Consider the following 18,281-nt stretch of genomic DNA (forward strand, 5'->3'; position numbering starts at 1 on the left):
AATTCCCCCTATCTACTAAAAATCATATTTCATATTAAGGCTACTTACTTACACATAGCTATTTTCTAAATCCCCACTCTCTTCACTGCTTGATACATCTGCCTCTATAAGATTTAATAGCCAGTGCAGCTTTCCAGCTAGTCTTAGTGTGTTCCTGGCTTGGCTCTCTGGTAGGATTCTGCACCAGCTCCTTAGCTGCTTGGTACTAGGCAGGTTTCGGTTTCATCTTCAACACTTGAAGTTTAGGTTAAGGATAAGGCAGGGCTTTAGGATTAGGATGTTTGCACAGTTAGATGCAGTATGTTGCCAACCACATAAATTTAGAGACAGTTAGATGCAGGTTTTGGCGGGTGGGGTGGGGTGTGTGTTGATTTATGCTGCTTAATCTCATGACCAGGCAACATTTGCAGGTGAGCCATTGTCCTAGTGTTCATTTTGGTATTAACTGTATGCATGGACGGAAGCTGCAGAAACTACAATATAGGATGCGTCCAAATGAATACATGTGTATTTTCTTAAAATGTATCGAGGATTCCAGCATTCTGCTGTGCACGAGAGCTGTTGTAAACCCTACATTCATAGTTTTGAAATAGTAGACATCCAGGCCTAGGCTAATTCTGGATTTAATGTTGCACAGTCTGCGTTTCCAGCAAACTGAGATATGACTTCTGCAGTGTAGCGTGGTCAGCTACTTGTGAGACTTATACCCCTTTCACACTGCCAGCCCCTGTCACTGAACACTGGTTTCGAGCCAGTTCACAATGGCTTGAAACCCCATTTGATGTCATTGGTGGAGTTGTTGCTTCATAAAATATAAGAGAGCAGGCATGGCGAGATGGCATACAGTATCTAGGTCATTTCTCTGTGGTTTCCCTGCATGCCATAGCTATAGATAGAAATGTGAAGTTTTAGTGGACATAAAGCTAAGAATGTTACATACGTAGAATGCTGCCTGGCTATTTTAAGATAAAGTTACCCCTTCCCTTGTTTGTTGCTTTATTTTCCATAGAAACCCTTTCCCCTTCCTCATGCTTTATATGCATTTTCTCTTTGCCCAGCCCCCTCCAGTTGCTACATTTCTACAAAGTAATGTCAGGAGTGCTCTTTCTATTTTTCGGTTTTGCTGCACAGAGAAGCCTGCTCTCGTTCATCTGACCCTCTTCCTGTATGCCTTTCTGTAGAATCTGCCAGCCACCGGAAATTATTACTATGAAAAACCCTAAATATAAACCCCAAATCATCAGCTCTCTAGTGCTTCTATCTCTGGTTTTAAGTTTGTGTTGGATTCATTTCAGCAGAACTCAATCCAACCTAAACACTTTTTGACCCAAATACTTGTAGGTTATCTTCCTTTTATATATACCAATGTCATTTCTGGAAAAAATTATTATGTAGCTTTAGAAAGCTCGAAAGTATTCTAGGACTTAAAAATATGTGATCCGTTTCCAGTCCAGTTCCAGCCTATTTATGAACAAGCATGAAAATCTCCTCCATGTTTCTGCTAAACAGCTGCTCTAGCTCCCATGCCCTGTGAAAAGCAGCTAAGAGACAGACAAGGACATGAGGGAAGGGCTTTTATGTTTGTTTCAGCTGCCAGATCACTCTCTATGGACACATCCATGCAGCTGGTTTTGTCCTAGGCACATGAAATGCAGAAGCAGATGGCATAGTACATACACTGAGAGTGATGGTTTTCTTTAGGGATAATCAAAACCGATATTTCTGTGGAAATAAAGCAATTTGTTTTTGGTTACAGTAGAAATTCTCCTGAACAGTATGGCGTAAATGTTTCTCACATGTCTGTTACTTTTACATAGGGCCTAATTCAAGGTTGATTGCAAAACAAAATTTTCCTCTAATGGGCAAAACCATGTTGCACTGCAGTTGGGGCAGATGTAACATATGCAGAGAGAGTTATATTTGGGTGGGGTTTGTTCAAACTGAAATCTAATTTGCAGTGTAAAAATAAAGCAGCCAGTATTTACCCTGCACAGAAACAATATAATCCACCCAAATCTAACGCTCTCTGTACATGTTACATCTGCCCCCACCTGTAGTGCACATGGGGGGGTGACTCGGACCTGATCGTTGATGTGCTAAATTTCGCACATGTATGATCAGCTTCCCTGACATGCGGGGGGACGCCCAGCACAGGGCTAGTCCGCCCCGCATGTCAGACCCTGTCCCGTCGTACAAGTAGAAAAGCATCGCACAGCAGCGATGCTTTTGTACTGGAAGGGTAGCTCCCAGCCAGTGCAGCTCCTGCGCGCTGGCAGGGAGCTACTTGTCGCTGCCCGGGTCGCAGCAGCTGCGTGTGAAGTCACGCAGCCGCTGCGGCCTGCCTCCCCCCCAACGGTCTGGGCACTCCTGCGTTGCCCGGACCGTGCCCCCTAAATGGCGGCCATGCGCTGTCGGCGCGCCCCCTCTCGCCCAGCGACCACCTCTGCCTGTCAGTCAGGCAGAGGCGATCGCAGGTCTAAGACAGCCGTTGGCTGTCTGCCATGCGTGCGCCGGCACATGCGCACTTCAGACCTGATCGCTGCGAACACACGGCAGCGGTCAGGTCTGAATTAGCCCCATGGTTTTGCCCATTAGAGGAAAATGTTGTTTTGCAATCAACCTTGAATTAGGCCCATAGTCCCTTATTTTCTGCCCAGCTCAGTGTTTCTCATCAGCATTTTAAGTGCTTGGTTACTTGAGTTCTGCAGACCGGTTATTCTAGTCTAAGTAATGAGTGTGTATTTAGTACCAGGAAATAAGTGATTCTGAACTGTTTTTACAAATGAATCAATGAGATTAATAACATAAACTATATTAGACGATAAAAAAGAAACTCTGCATATTGGGTCTCCACAGGCAGGCAGCATTGTTCTATGGTTTGTCTTTAAAGGAGCCATGTAATCCCATCCATGTAGTCCTCACACACTTCTTAATGAAAGTGGGGTCAGGTAGTTACTTTTTAAAAGAGCTACACCCAAAATCTAAACTCTAGCTTTGTGGGGTTGATTCAGTTAAGAGCGAGGGGAGGTAATATAACATAAAGATGTCTATGTACCTAGGGGGTTCCGGTATGAATGGTTGACCATGTTATGGTCGACAGTCATTAGGTCGACATTGACATGGACACATGGTCGACACATGAAAATGGTCGGCACATGAAAAGGTCAACATGAGTTTTTTTACTTTTTTTGGTGTCGTTTTTTGCGTAAAGTGACTGGGAACCCCAATTAGTGCACCGCGTCCCCTCGCATGGCTCGCTTCGCTCGCCATGCTTCGGGCATGGTGCCTTCGCTCCGCTACCGCTTCGCTCGGCACAGATTACCGTTCCAATCGTAGTCCACGTGGATCGTAAAGTATGGAGAAGTTCCCCAAAAGAAAAAAAAGTTAAAAAACTCATGTCGACCTTTTCATGTGTCGACCTTTCACGTGTCGACCATTTTCATGTGTCGACCATGTGTCAATGTCGACCAATAGTGGTCGACCTAATGACTGTCGACCATAACATGGTCGACCATGTGAACGGATACCGTTCCTAGGGTACTTGCGGGATCCGGTCTGAAGATCGACAGTGTCTAGGTCGACAATGTTTAGGTCGACCACTATAGGTCGACATGGATGGAAGGTCGACAGGGTTTCTAGGTCGACATGTGCTAGGTCGACAGGTCTAAAGGTCGACATGAGTTTTTCAAAAAAAATTTTCTTTTTTTGAATTTTTTCATACTTAACGATCCACGTGGACTACGATTGGAACGGTAAAGTGTGCCGAGCGAAGGCACCATGCCCGAAGCATGGCAAGCGGACGCGGTGCACTAATTTGGGATCCCGGTCACTCTACGAAGAAAACGACACACACAAAAAAAAAAATCCTTATGTCGACCTTTAGACCTGTCGACCTAGCACATATCGACCTAGAAACCCTGTCGACCTTCCATCCATGTCGACCTAGTGACTGTCGACCTATAGTGGTCGACCTAAACATTGTCGACCTAGACACTGTCGATTTGATGAACCACACCCGGTACTTGCATTGTGCAGGGTAGTGTAAGGGCAGCAACACGCACATGCTCTGGTTATGAGGTCAGAATTTGCAGTCGTCATGGTGATCTGGGAACTAGGATTTAATAGGCTTGACATAATCTGAACACTTATTGCTGGTGCTCTGTTCTCATGATGCTGCTACTTCTCTGCAGTACTGCAGTAAGGAAATATGATGCCCTGGGTGAGGCCAATGATAGGCCCCCAGTCCATGCACCCTGCCTCCTCTCGCTCCTAATAGCCATTCTTATCCTGCTTTGCCTCTCCTTCTTGTATTCCTGAAAGCATTAAATTCATGATCTAGGAAAACGCATTCATGTTATCTTCACTTGTGTGGAATAGACCTCACTCCTTACCCTTAAATAGAATATCTACCTGAACATTAAATTGTACTTATTGTACCCAATGAAATACCTATTTAGCTGATAATCATTTATTTTTGTTAAAAAGGTCATTTTAATTAGGAGTTACTTTTCCTGTTTAAAGCTAGACTTGATCTGGTTTGTTTCCTGACAATTTCTAGGGTGTCTAAGGTTCTCCTCACTTATATTGACCAGTATACCAATATTCTTTATGCCACACTACTTTCTACCATATCATTCCAACATTTCATGGTTTTCCTTATTTGCAATCATGGTACCTCTTCTTCTTTTTTTTTTTTTTTTAAGGAGCGAGTTATTACATTAAAAAAATGGGGTCCTTCTGGGCAAGAGATGATCTTCCCCTGTCACCCCTGGATACCCACATGCCTGCCAGTTTCTTCTTTATTGCTGATTCTGACAGTACATAGTTGACTAGTTTCTTCTAGATGTTCAGTGCAATGAGAGCAGAATGTGTGAGGGACTTCAGCAACATTGATTACAGAAGTACTCTGGTGGTGGCTGTCAACTTTTCGGCCACCTACATTGCATGTAGCATTCTAATGTTGCATATAATACAAAGAACATTCTAGTTCCCAACATGCAATACAGAGAGCATCCTAGTATATCTGTGCCACACAGGGGTTTCCTAGTGGCTTCTATACCACACAGGTGGCAACCTAGGGGCCTCTATACCACACAGGTGACTTCTATACCACGCAAATGGCATCTTGGTGCCCTCTATACCACACATCAGGCATCTTTGTGACTTCTATACCGTTAGCTGTTGGAGGGGGCAGGAGCTTGGATTCTACGGATATGTGCACTCTTCCCTCGGCCAGGGCAGCAGTCCAGAAGGAAGTAAGAACAGGCAGTGAACATTTGCAAAATCAGTCACTTTATCTCTTTTTGCCCAGTCCTGTGACTGTGCAAAGTATGAGCCTGATGCAGATGTGTATGTTCCAATGCCTGTATTGAGGATATGATAATAAGCAAATGCTAGTTTCAGCCTGCTCCTGGTGTGCTAGCGTGCGTCTGAATGTGCAAGTACTGAGACGCCCATGTTCTGTGTCTCTGCATGCTGTAGCACCACTGGTGGTTCTAGATAGTCCACCATTGCGTCCTTCATTGACAATTCTGCCTGCCTATGGAATCTGCTGTGCATGTGATCAGTGCAGATGTATCATGACGACATTGGTGAACATAGAGGGAAAAGGAGGTGTATTCCATAACACCCAATAAGATGTTTGCTCATTATACTGCACCATACAAAGTGACAGAATCTGCTACACAACCCTTTGCACTACACTTCAGATGCACTGCCACTAACTGCTACTTTGAAATGTGAAATCCCTAATTTACTGTGGTATGAATAATTGACAGGACTGTAGATATTCTCTGATTACTATTGCTAGCTATATATATATATATATATATAATATAATATATATATATATATATATGTGTATGTAAGCAAATGGGAGGCAGTCCTGGGGACCTTCTACAATCGAAATAATGACAGAGACTGCGCCCTGAATTGCAGGTAACGTTTCAGCTGTATTACAGCTTTCGTCAGACCAAGTGAACAATGTACAAAATACAGACATTTATACCCCATTCCTCACCTCGTGCAGCGTTCTCCTCGATCAGGTGCGCCGGCGCGGGTGGATTACGTCATCGCCTTTTCGCTGTACGTTAGACTCCTAACCCCTGTCGTGCGCTGGTCACCCGACACCTCACCCAATGTCATTCTTGGCCCGGACAATAGGCAGGGGTGGATGCCGTCATTACGCTTCAGACGTGCGATGCGCTCCCCGTCACTGCCGTGCCCTGGTCGTCTAGGAAACCAAAATAACATAACAAAAAAGTGACATAACCTCTTATACTCAGTGGATCAAAACTAGATCTATGCATCACATTTGGAATATCTCAAACGTTCACCATAATGATGGCATTATTGATCAATACTTAATAAAATACAGTAATGCATATATATGAATACATTCATTTGGTCAATATAACCTGTAAGTAATACATAGTCAACATGAATGCCACATTGATGTTAAAACCATTATGTCAATAGCTTAAAGAGAATATACCAATGCTACCCAATCTGTAACTACATAGCTGACCCTATTCGCCTAAACGTCTATCCCATGTTTACAGAAAACAATTCAAGGGTAACTGTTCGTTCAAACCCCCTGGTGCCTGAGTATTCAAAAAATGAATCCACCTTGCCTCGCGCTGTAACAATAGTTTATCCCTATTGCCGCCTCTGATGGATTCCGGCTGTGGATCTATGATTTTGTACTTCAGACTCGCTAAATTATGCTTATATTCAGCAAAGTGTCTCGCTACAGGCTGCGACTGACTTTCTTCTCCTAGAGCAGCTCTGATGGCCGACCTGTACATGACCATTCTTTCTCGGAATTGCCTCACCGTCTTCCCTACGTAAAACAAACCGCAGGGACAACGAATAAAGTATATCACATGGGTGTTCGTACAGGTCAAGATTTTATTTATTTTAATGAACTTCCCTATATGTGGGTGTGAGAAGCCTGGTCCCACCTCCATGTAGCTGCATGTTGTGCAGCCCATGCATCGGTAGCATCCAGGTTTCTTACTGAGAGAGGTTTTGGGGGGGGGCATCCTTGTAGCCAGAGATATCATTATGCACCACCAGATCTTTTAAATTCTTATTCCTCGTGTAACTGGGTAATAATGACTTATGTTTCAACACAGCCAGATCTCTATCTGTGGTGACTACTGGCCAACAATCTTTTACATGCCTTTCACATCCCTACTCACCGTTGACCATCTCTGTACAAAGGGGATTTTATTCTGCATCGAGGTGGTTTGTTTAGCCGTCCCCTCCAGCAGTTGGCTCCTATCCATTCTAAGTACCCTAGCTTTAGTCTGCATTAGTTCTGACCAATCATATCCCCTAGATTGAAATCTGAGGGCCATCTCTTGGATTTCCTTCTCGGTATTAGCCAAATTATCCGAGATTCTGTGAACCCTCAGAAATTGGGAATATGGCAGACTATATTTGGTAGAGGGTGGATGGAAACTTGCAGCATGCAACAGTGTGTTCCTATCTGTAGGTTTTTTTAAATAAATTAGTATGGACCAGGCCCTCACTCATAGAGACCGTTACATCCAAATAATTAACCTGTTGTGTACTGTGCATGCTGTAAACTTGATGTTCGCATCCATCTGGTTAATTTTAGATAATGCAGCCTCAAATTCATTTTGTGTTCCCGACCAAATCAAAAACAGATCATCTATATAACGAACAAAAAATATGATCTTGTCCGCAATATCTGGATCTGAAAAAAATAAACCTTTCTCAATTTCAAACATAAAGCAATTCGCAAAGGCCGGGGAGGCGCAACTGCCCATGGCGCATCCCTGTCTCTGTTCGAACCACTTACCATCAAATAAAAAATAATTCCGAACCAAAGTAAGTTTAAGTAACTCAAGGAAAAAAGTCAAATCCGGTCCAGTATATAGTGTGCTTGTGGACAAAAGACTTCTGGCGGACTCTACACCCCTATCATGAAGGATGTTGGTGTAGAGGCTCACCACGTCCAGAGTGCACAACACACTATTAGTGGGTAACCTTGGTAGATTGGCCAATTTATTAATTAACGATGTTGTGTCTTTCAAATACGTGGGCTGAGCCTGGATCACCGGTTGGAAGTAATGATCTATATACTGTGAAACTTTATAATATACAGAGTCCCTGGCGGAAATAATCGGATGTCCCGGTGGCAACCTTGCATTCTTATGCACCTTAGGAATTGTATAAAAAACTGGTGCCACCGGGTGGCCATAGAGCCTTTGATACGACATTAGTGATAACTCCATCCCTAACTGCTTGTAACAACATCTGATGCAACTCATCATTGTATCTACTGGTGGGGTCCTTCACTAACTGGCTATAAACTGTAGTATCCAGTAGTTGTCTATATGCTTCTGCTCTATATTGTTGTAAATCCTGGATAATAATCCCCCCACCCTTATCCGCAGGGCGGATTACAATTTGTTGATCCTTGCTCAGAGTGTGTAATGCCTCCCTCTCGCCTTTAGAGAGATTATCAAAGAAATGTTTCTGTTTCTTAACTGACTCACTAACCTTAGAGTCCAACACTCGGGCGAAGCACTTGAGGGACGCATTACTACTCTGAGGATCAAAATAAGAAGCAGGTTTAAGTCTACTAGGAATATCACTCTCCAACGCCGGGTTCAAATTATGTGCAAAATGTTCTTGTAATCGTAGTCTTCTATTCACTTTAAAAGAGTCCACCTTCCACTGGAAATCTTCAAATGTGGATACTGGAATGAACGATAGTCCCTTATTCAGAACCAAAAGTTCATCTGAAGTAAGCACTCGCTGTGATAAGTTAAACACTATGTTGTTGTCTTCTTGGGCTTTGGTCCTTTTTTTGTGGAGCCTTTGGCTTTGTTTTCCTCGCCTTGTACAGTATCTTTTTTTGGGCCTAACATAGCCCTTGTATTCACTCCTAAAGGGGGCTTGCCTCCCCGCTTTCCACCTGTAGCCTCACTCTCACTTTGTGACGTACCCTCGCCGCTTGAGGTATCTGTATATTGGCCACGACGGGCTCTATACCTATTAAAGCGTTTGGGTTGTGATCCCCCCCTCCGGGTTATTGACCCAACTGTACACTCTTCCCTCCAGATAATCCTTCTGAACCGTGCTTAATTTCTGTCTCTTAAATTGCACTAGGTCTTGTTTATAGGACTCCACCTGGCTGGCTAATTTCTCCAACCATTTGTTGTCCACATCTGCCTTAAGTGTGGCAGCCTATTTAGCTTCAAACGTTGCTGTCATCTCCTTCAGTAGATTTAATTCACGGGATGATTCCTCTATTACCAACAGGATCAGATCCAGACTACATTTGTTTAAAATTCCGATCCATTTACGGCAAAACTCAATATTGTGTCTGCCAATAGTCGGGATATTACGGACTCCACGTGGTATTTGGCGGTTCCGATGATAATCCGATAAAGTGACACCGTGCATATAAAAATCTACCTGTTTCTTATGTAGTCGTAATAACTTCACAAATAAAAGGTCATTACTGTCCATGCCGCCGTGGCCAAATCCTCTTTAAATCTAATGCTCTCCGCATCTGCGTCTGAGAAAGACCAGGTTTCACATGTCGTGACATCCATATGTCGGAATCCACTAGTATCAGAAGTATCCCCCGTCACAGACATGCTCCCAGCCATTAATCACCAATAAAGTGCAGAAAAGTGCAAAAGTGCAAAAGTTTTTGGTCTGAAGGTATAAAATAAAACAAATGCCGGTGCCTTGTCAATTCCGTCTCCACATGCTCACACCAATGGTGTCCGCCTTAGGATACTGGACAAATAATCCTCCACACGACCGGCACTCAGCTTGAGTATTCAACTGCCCTGGTGCCTTCCCTGGCTGTGTGCCGAAATATGTATGCAAATGGGAGGCACTCCTGGGGACCTTCTACAATCGAAATAATGACAGAGACTGCGCCCTGAATTGCAGGTAACGTTTCAGCTGTATTACAGCTTTCGTCAGACCAAGTGAACAATGTACAAAATACAGACATTTATACCCCATTCCTCACCTCGTGCAGCGTTCTCCTCGATCAGGTGCGCCGGCGCGGGTGGATTACGTCATCGCCTTTTCGCTGTACGTTAGACTCCTAACCCCTGTCGTGCGCCGGTCACCCGACACCTCACCCAATGTCATTCTTGGCCCGTTCCATAGGCGGGGGTGGATGCCGTCATTATATATATATATATATATATATATATATATATATATATATATATATATATATATATTTTTATATATACATATACACTGCTCAAAAAAATAAAAGGGACACTTAAACAACACATCCTAGCTCTGAATGAATGAAATATTCTTATTAAATACTTTGTTCTTTACATAGTTGAATGTGCTGTCAACAAAATCACACAAAAATTATCAATGGAAATCAAATTTATTAACCCATGGAGGTCTGGATTTGGAGTCACGCTCAAAATTAAAGTGGAAAAACACACTACAGGCTGATCCAACTTTGATGTAATGTCCTTAAAACAAGTCAAAATGAGGCTCAGTAGTGTGTGTGGCCTCCACGTGCCTGTATGACCTCCCTACAACGCCTGGGCATTCTCCTGATGAGGTGGCGGATGGTCTCCTGAGGGATCTCCTCCCAGACCTGGACTAAAGCATCCGCCAACTCCTGGACAGTCTGTGGTGCAATGTGGCGTTGGTGGATGGAGTGAGACATGACGTCCCAGATGTGCTCAATTGGATTCAGGTCTGGGGAACGGGCGGGCCAGTCCATAGCATCAATGCCTTCATCTTGCAGGAACTGCTGACATACTCCAGCCACATGAGGTCTATCATTGTCTTGCATTAGGAGGAACCCAGGGCCAACCGCACCAGCATATGGTCTCACAAGGGGTCTGAGGATCTCATCTCGGTACCTAATGGCAGTCAGGCTACCTCTGGCGAGCACATGGAGGGCTGTGCGGCCCCCCAAAGAAATGCCACCCCACACCATTACTGACCCACTGCCAAACCGGTCATGCTGGAGGATGTTGCAGGCAGCAGAACGTTCTCCTTGGCATCTCCAGACTCTGTCACGTCTGTCACATGTGCTCAGTGAGAACCTGCTTTCATCTGTGAAGAGCACAGGGCGCCAGTGGCGAATTTGCCAATCTTGGGTGTTCTCTGGCAAATGCCCAATGTCCTGCACGGTGTTGGGCTGTAAGCACAACCCCCACCTGTGGACGTCGGGCCCTCATACCACCCTCATGGAGTCTGTTTCTGATCGTTTGAGTAGACACATGCACATTTGTGGCTTGCTGGAGGTAATTTTGCAGGGCTCTGGCAGTGCTCCTCCTGTTCCTCCTTACACAAAGGCGGAGGTAGCGGTCCTGCTGCTGGGTTGTTGCCCTCCTACGGCCTCCTCCACATCTCCTGATGTACTGGCCTGTCTCCTGGTAGCACCTCCATGCTCTGGACACTACGCTGACAGACACAGCAAACCTTCTTGCCACATCTCGCATTGATGAGCCATCCTGGATGAGCTGCACTACCTGAGCCACTTGTGTGGGTTGTAGACTTCGTCTCATGCTACCACTAGAGTGAAAGCACCGCCAGCTTTCAAAAGTGACCAAAACATCAGCCAGAAAGCATAGGAGCTGAGAAGTGGTCTGTGGTCACCACCTGCAGAACAACTCCTTTATTGGGGGTGTCTTGCCAATTGCCTGTAATTTCCACCTGTTGTCTATTCCATTTGAACAACAGCATGTGAAATTGATTGTCAATCAGTGTTGCTTCCTAAGAGGACAGTTTGATTTCACAGAAATGTGATTGACTTGGAGTTACATTGTGTTGTTTAAGTGTTCCCCTTATTTTTTTGAGCAGTGTGTATGTGTATATGTGTATATGTGTGTGTATATATATATATATATATATATATATATATATAAATTATGATATACTGTAAATAGATTATATATGATTACATATATGTATGTTTATAAATCGCATGTTGGTTCATGCAATCTGCTGATTAGAGTGGAAACAGGGAAGGAATAGAATACACAATGATATTACCGCTGCATTGTGCACAACAACTGCCCCAGGTAGAGTTGTTAATAATGCACAAGGGACTGGACTAGAGTGCTGTAAACAGTAGCTGCAGTCCTTCATAGAGTGGCATTTACACGTCTATATGTAGTAGAACAGGTTTACAGCTGAAATATGTTGCTTTACCCTATGCAGTGTATTATTATTATTTTCTCTAACGTCCTAGTGGATGCTGGGGACTCCGTAAGGACCATGGGGAATAGCGGGCTCCGCAGGAGACTGGGCACTCTAAAGAAAGATTTAGTACTATCTGGTGTGCACTGGCTCCTTCCTCTATGCCCCTCCTCCAGACCTCAGTTAGAATCTGTGCCCGGCCGAGCTGGGTGCTCCTAGTGGGCTCTCCTGAGCTTGCTAGAAAAGAAAGTATTTTGTTAGGTTTTTTTTTTTTCAGAGAGCTTCTGCTGGCAACAGACTCTCTGCTACGAGGGACTGAGGGGAGAGAAGCAAACCTACTCACGGCAGCTAGGTAGCGCTTCTTAGGCTACTGGACACCATTAGCTCCAGAGGGATCGAACACAGGTACCTTACCTTGATCGTCCGTTCCCGGAGCCGCGCCGCCGTCCCCCTCGCAGAGCCAGAAGAACAGAAGCAGCAGAAGCAAGAAGACATCGAAATCGGCGGCTGAAGACTCCTGTCTTCAGCCGCGCCATTGCTCCCACAGCACACCGCACACTCCGGTCACTGTAGGGTGCAGGGCACAGGGGGGGGGGCGCGCCCTGGGCAGCAATTAAGTACCTTTTTGGCAAAAAGAGGCATATATACAGTCTGGGACTGTATATATGCCCGAGCCCCCGCCATTTTTTACACATTAAAGCGGGACAGAAGCCCGCCGCTGAGGGGGCGGGGCCTTCTTCCTCAGCACACCAGCGCCATTTTCTCTTCACAGCTCCGCTGGAAGGACGCTCCCCAGGCTCTCCTCTGCAGTATACAGGTGCATTAAAGGGTAAAAAAGAGAGGGGGGGGCACATAAATTTAGGCGCAGTATATATATTAACAGCAGCTACAGGGTAAACACTAAGGTACAGTGTAATCCCTGGGTTATATAGCGCTGGGGTGTGTGCTGGCATACTCTCTCTCTGTCTCCCCAAAAGCCTTTGTGGGGTCCTGTCCTCAGTCAGAGCATTCCCTGTGTGTGTGCTGTGTGTCGGTACGCCTGTGTCGACATGTTTGATGAGGAAGGATACGTGGAGGCAGAACAAGTGCAGCTGAGTGTGGTGTCGCCGCCGACGGTGCCGACACCTGATTGGATGGATATGTGGAAGGTGTTAAATGATAATGTAAACTCCTTGCATAACAGATTGGATAAAACTGTAACCGGAGGACAGTCAGGGTCTCAACCCATGCCTGATCCTACAGCGCAGAGGCCGTCAGGGTCTCAAAAGCGCACACTATCCCAGATAGTTGACACAGATGTCGACACGGAATCTGACTCCAGTGTCGATGACGATGAGGCAAAGTTGCAGCCTAAAATGACTAAAGCCATCCGCTACATGATTGTAGCAATGAAGGATGTATTACACATTTCTGAGGAAAATCCTGTCCCTGACAAGAGGATTTATATGTATGGGGAGAAAAAGCATGAAGTGACTTTTCCCCCTTCACATGAATTAAATGAATTATGTGAAAAAGCGTGGGATTCCCCTGACAGGAAGGTGATAGTTTCCAAGAGATTACTTATGGCGTATCCTTTCCCGCTAACGGACAGGTTACGCTGGGAATCCTCCCCTAGGGTAGACAAGGCGTTGACACGCTTGTCTAAGAAGGTGGCCCTGCCGTCTCCGGATACGGCCGGACTAAAGGATCCTGCGGATAGAAAGCAGGAAGCTATCCTGAAGTCTGTTTATACACATTCTGGCACACTGCTGAGGCTAGCAATTGCTTCGGCCTGGATGTGTAGTGCGGTAGCTGCATGGACGGATTCTCTGTCTGAGGAGTTAGATACCCTGGACAGGGACACTGTTCTACTGACCCTGGCACATATCAAGGACGCGGTCCTATATATGCGGGATGCCCAGAGGGACATTTGCCTGCTGGGCTCTAGAGTTAACGCAATGTCCATTTCTGCCAGAAGGGTCTTATGGACTCGGCAATGGACAGGGGATACAGACTCTAAAAAACACATGGAGGTTTTACCTTATAAGGGTGAGGAATTGTTTGGGGACGGTCTCTCGGACCTAGTTTCCACAGCTACGACTGGGAAGTCAAATTTCTTGCCTTATGTCCCTCCACAACCTAAGAAAGCACCGTATTACCAAATGCAGTCCTTTCGTTCTCAGAGGAGCAAGAAGGTCAGAGGTGCATCCTTTCTTGCCAGAGGCAGGGGTAGAGGAAAAAAGCTGCACCATGCAGTTAGTTCCCAGGAACAAAAGTCTTCCCCGGCTTCCACTAAATCCACCGCATGACGCTGGGGCTCTACATGCGGAGCCAGGAGCCGTGGGGGCGCGTCTCCGACTTTTCAGCCACCAGTGGGTTCGCTCACAGGTGGATCCTTGGGCTATACAAATTGTGTCTCAGGGATACAAGCTGGAATTCGAGGTGATGCCCCCTCACCGTTACCTAAAATCGGCCTTACCAACTTCCCCCATGGAAAGGGAGATAGTGTTGGAGGCAATTCACAAACTTTTTCTCCAGCAGGTGGTGGTAGAGGTCCCCCCCCTTCAACGGGGAAGGGGCTACTATTCCACTATGTTTGTGGTACCGAAACCGGACGGTTCGGTCAGACCCATTTTAAATTTAAAATCCCTGAACATTTATCTGAAGAAATTCAAGTTCAAAATGGAATCGCTCAGAGCGGTTATTGCAAGCCTCGAGGAAGGGGATTTTATGGTGTCTCTGGACATCAAGGATGCTTACTTGCATGTCCCCATTTATCCGCCTCATCAGGAGTACCTCAGGTTTGTGGTACGGGACTGTCATTACCAATTCCAGACGTTGCCGTTTGGCCTGTCCACGGCACTGAGAGTTTTTACCAAAGTGATGGCGGAAATGATAGTGCTTCTTCGGAAGCAAGGGGTTACAAATATCCCATACTTGGACGATCTCCTCATAAAGGCGAGGTCCAGGGAGCAGTTGCTGATCAGCGTAGCACACTCTCAGGAAGTGTTGCGTCAGCACGGCTGGATTCTGAACATTCCAAAGTCGCAGCTGATTCCAGCGACGCGTCTGCCCTTCCTGGGCATGATTCTGGACACAGACCAGAAGAAGGTGTTTCTCCCGGAGGAGAAGGCTCAGGAGCTCGTGACTCTGGTCAGAGACCTCCTAATGCCAAAACAGGTGTCGGTGCATCGCTGCACGCGAGTCCTGCGAAAGATGGTGGCGTCATACGAAGCCATTCCCTTCGGCAGGTTCCATGCGAGGATCTTTCAGTGGGATCTGCTGGACAAGTGGTCCGGATCGCATCTTCAGATGCATCGGATGATCACCCTGTCCCCCAGGGCCAGGGTGTCTCTTCTGTGGTGGCTACAAGGTGCTCACCTCCTCGAGGGCCGCAGATTCGGCATACAGGACTGGGTCCTGGTGACCACGGATGCAAGCCTCCGGGGGTGGGGGGCAGTCACTCAAGGAAAAAACTTCCAAGGGTTGTGGTCAAGTCAAGAGACTTGTCTGCACATCAATATCCTGGAACTAAGGGCCATATACAACGCCCTGAGTCAAGCGGAGCCTCTGCTTCGAAACCAACCAGTGCTGATTCAGTCAGACAACATCACGGCAGTGGCCCATGTAAACCGCCAGGGCGGCACAAGAAGCAGGGTGGCAATTGCAGAAGCCACCAGGATTCTTCGGTGGGCGGAGAATCACGTACTAGCACTGTCAGCAGTGTTCATTCCGGGAGTGGACAACTGGGAAGCAGACTTCCTCAGCAGACACGACCTCCACCCGGGAGAGTGGGGACTTCATCAAGAAGTCTTCACGCAGATTGCAAATCGATGGGAACTGCCACAGGTGGACATGATGGCGTCCCGTCTCAACAAAAAGCTAAAAAGATATTGCGCCAGGTCAAGGGACCCTCAGGCGATAGCTGTGGACGCACTAGTAACACCGTGGGTGTTCCAGTCGGTCTACGTGTTTCCTCCTCTTCCTCTCATACCAAAGGTGCTGAGAATTGTAAGAAAAAGAGGAGTGAGAACAATACTCATTGTTCCGGATTGGCCAAGAAGGACTTGGTACCCGGAATTGCCTCTCAGACAGGACCTGTTACAACAAGGGCCCTGTCTGTTCCAAGACTTACCGCGGCTGCGTTTGACGGCATGGCGGTTGAACACCGGATCCTAGCAGAAAAGGGCATTCCGGAAGCAGTTATTCCTACGCTGATAAAGGCTAGGAAGGACGTGACAGCAAAACATTATCACCGTATATGGCGAAAATATGTTGCTTGGTGTGAGGCCAGGAAGGCCCCTACAGAGGAATTCCAGCTGGGTCGATTCCTGCACTTCCTACAGTCAGGTGTGACTATGGGCCTAAAATTAGGGTCCATAAAGGTCCAGATTTCGGCCCTATCCATTTTCTATCAAAAAGAACTGGCTTCACTGCCTGAGGTTCAGACGTTTGTTAAGGGAGTGCTGCATATTCAGCCTCCTTTTGTGCCACCAGTGGCACCTTGGGATCTTAACGTGGTCTTGGCTTTCCTGAAAACCCTCTGGTTTGAGCCACTTAAGACGGTGGAGCTAAAGTATCTCACGTGGAAAGTGGTCATGCCGTTGGCCCTAGCCTCAGCTAGGCGTGTGTCAGAATTGGCGGCTTTGTCATGTAAAAGCCCCTTTCTGGTTTTCCATATGGACAGGGCAGAATTGCGAACTCGTCCGCAGTTTCTGCCAAAGGTGGTGTCATCTTTTCATCTGAACCAACCCATTGTGGTGCCTGCGGCTACTCGTGACTTGGAGGATTCCAAGTTGCTTGATGTAGTCAGGGCTTTGAAGATCTATGTTGCCAGGACGGCTGGAGTCAGGAAAACTGACTCGCTGTTTATCCTGTATGCATCCAACAAGCTGGGTGCTCCTGCTTCAAAGCAAACCATTGCTCGCTGGATCTGTAACACGATTCAGCAGGCTCATTCTGCGGCTGGATTGCCGCATCCAAAATCAGTAAAAGCCCATTCCACAAGGAAGGTGGGCTCTTCTTGGGCAGCTGCCCGAGGGGTCTCGGCATTACAGCTTTGCCGAGCTGCTACTTGGTCGGGTTCAAACACATTTGCAAAGTTCTACAAGTTTGATACCCTGGCTGAGGAGGACTTGGTGTTTGCCCATTCGGTGCTGCAGAGTCATCCGCACTCTCCCGCCCGTTTGGGAGCTTTGGTATAATCCCCATGGTCCTTACGGAGTCCCCAGCATCCACTAGGACGTTAGAGAAAATAAGAATTTACTCACCGGTAATTCTATTTCTCGTAGTCCGTAGTGGATGCTGGGCGCCCGTCCCAAGTGCGGACTTTCTGCAATACGTGTATATAGTTATTGCTTAATAAAAGGTTATGTTATGTTGGCATCCATTGGTTGATGCTCTGTTGTTTGTTCATACTGTTAACTGGGTAAGTTTATCACAAGTTATACGGTGTGATTGGTGTGGCTGGTATGAGTCTTACCCGGGATTCCAAAATCCTTTCCTTGTAATGTCAGCTCTTCCGGGCACAGTTTCCTTAACTGAGGTCTGGAGGAGGGGCATAGAGGGAGGAGCCAGTGCACACCAGATAGTACTAAATCTTTCTTTAGAGTGCCCAGTCTCCTGCGGAGCCCGCTATTCCCCATGGTCCTTACGGAGTCCCCAGCATCCACTACGGACTACGAGAAATAGAATTACCGGTGAGTAAATTCTTATTATTGTTGTTATGTATGCTTTATATTTGTTGCCTAACCTACGTAGATGTGTTGTTGTTTTTTAATTAGTGTTATAAATGCTATTTATGTTGCTGTCTCTAATTGTTATATTGCTCTTTGCAACCTAGAAATAATAGGCAACTTTCTTTTGTAAAAAAATATGAAAATGGCCAAGACTGGTGTTAGACTTTATCTATAAAAATAAGTACTTACAGTATAACAGTATTATAAGACACTGTTAACAGACTGTGGCAGATCCCAGATGTCCTAAAGCAGTAAAACGTGTGCAGCTTGAATGATTTCTGCTGTTTTTAATGTATATGTAGTTTCATACTCACTCTGTTTGGGAATACTCTGAAATGTGGCCATTGTTTTGTTTGTCCCTTAACATAGATCTAATATATAGTG

General features: G+C 46.0%; 1 protein-coding gene and 1 long non-coding RNA gene across 2 annotated transcripts in view; one reads left to right on the forward strand and one right to left on the reverse strand.

Annotated features, from left to right (window-relative positions):
• ESYT1 (extended synaptotagmin 1) overlaps positions 1 to 18,281 on the forward strand; it is a 238,862-nt gene that overhangs the window by 8,520 nt on the left and 212,061 nt on the right. The gene's annotated exons all lie outside the window — the stretch shown is intronic.
• LOC135013405 (uncharacterized) overlaps positions 1,571 to 18,281 on the reverse strand; it is a 39,734-nt gene continuing 23,023 nt past the window's right edge. The window contains exons 2-3 of the long non-coding RNA XR_010212085.1: positions 6,020 to 6,232; positions 1,571 to 1,722 (exon numbers count right to left, since the gene is read on the reverse strand). This is a non-coding gene — a long non-coding RNA (uncharacterized LOC135013405). The remainder of the gene's footprint in view (positions 1,723 to 6,019; positions 6,233 to 18,281) is intronic.

Source organism: Pseudophryne corroboree, chromosome 2 (assembly GCF_028390025.1).
Source record: "Pseudophryne corroboree isolate aPseCor3 chromosome 2, aPseCor3.hap2, whole genome shotgun sequence".
NCBI classification, from domain to species: domain Eukaryota; kingdom Metazoa; phylum Chordata; class Amphibia; order Anura; family Myobatrachidae; genus Pseudophryne; species Pseudophryne corroboree.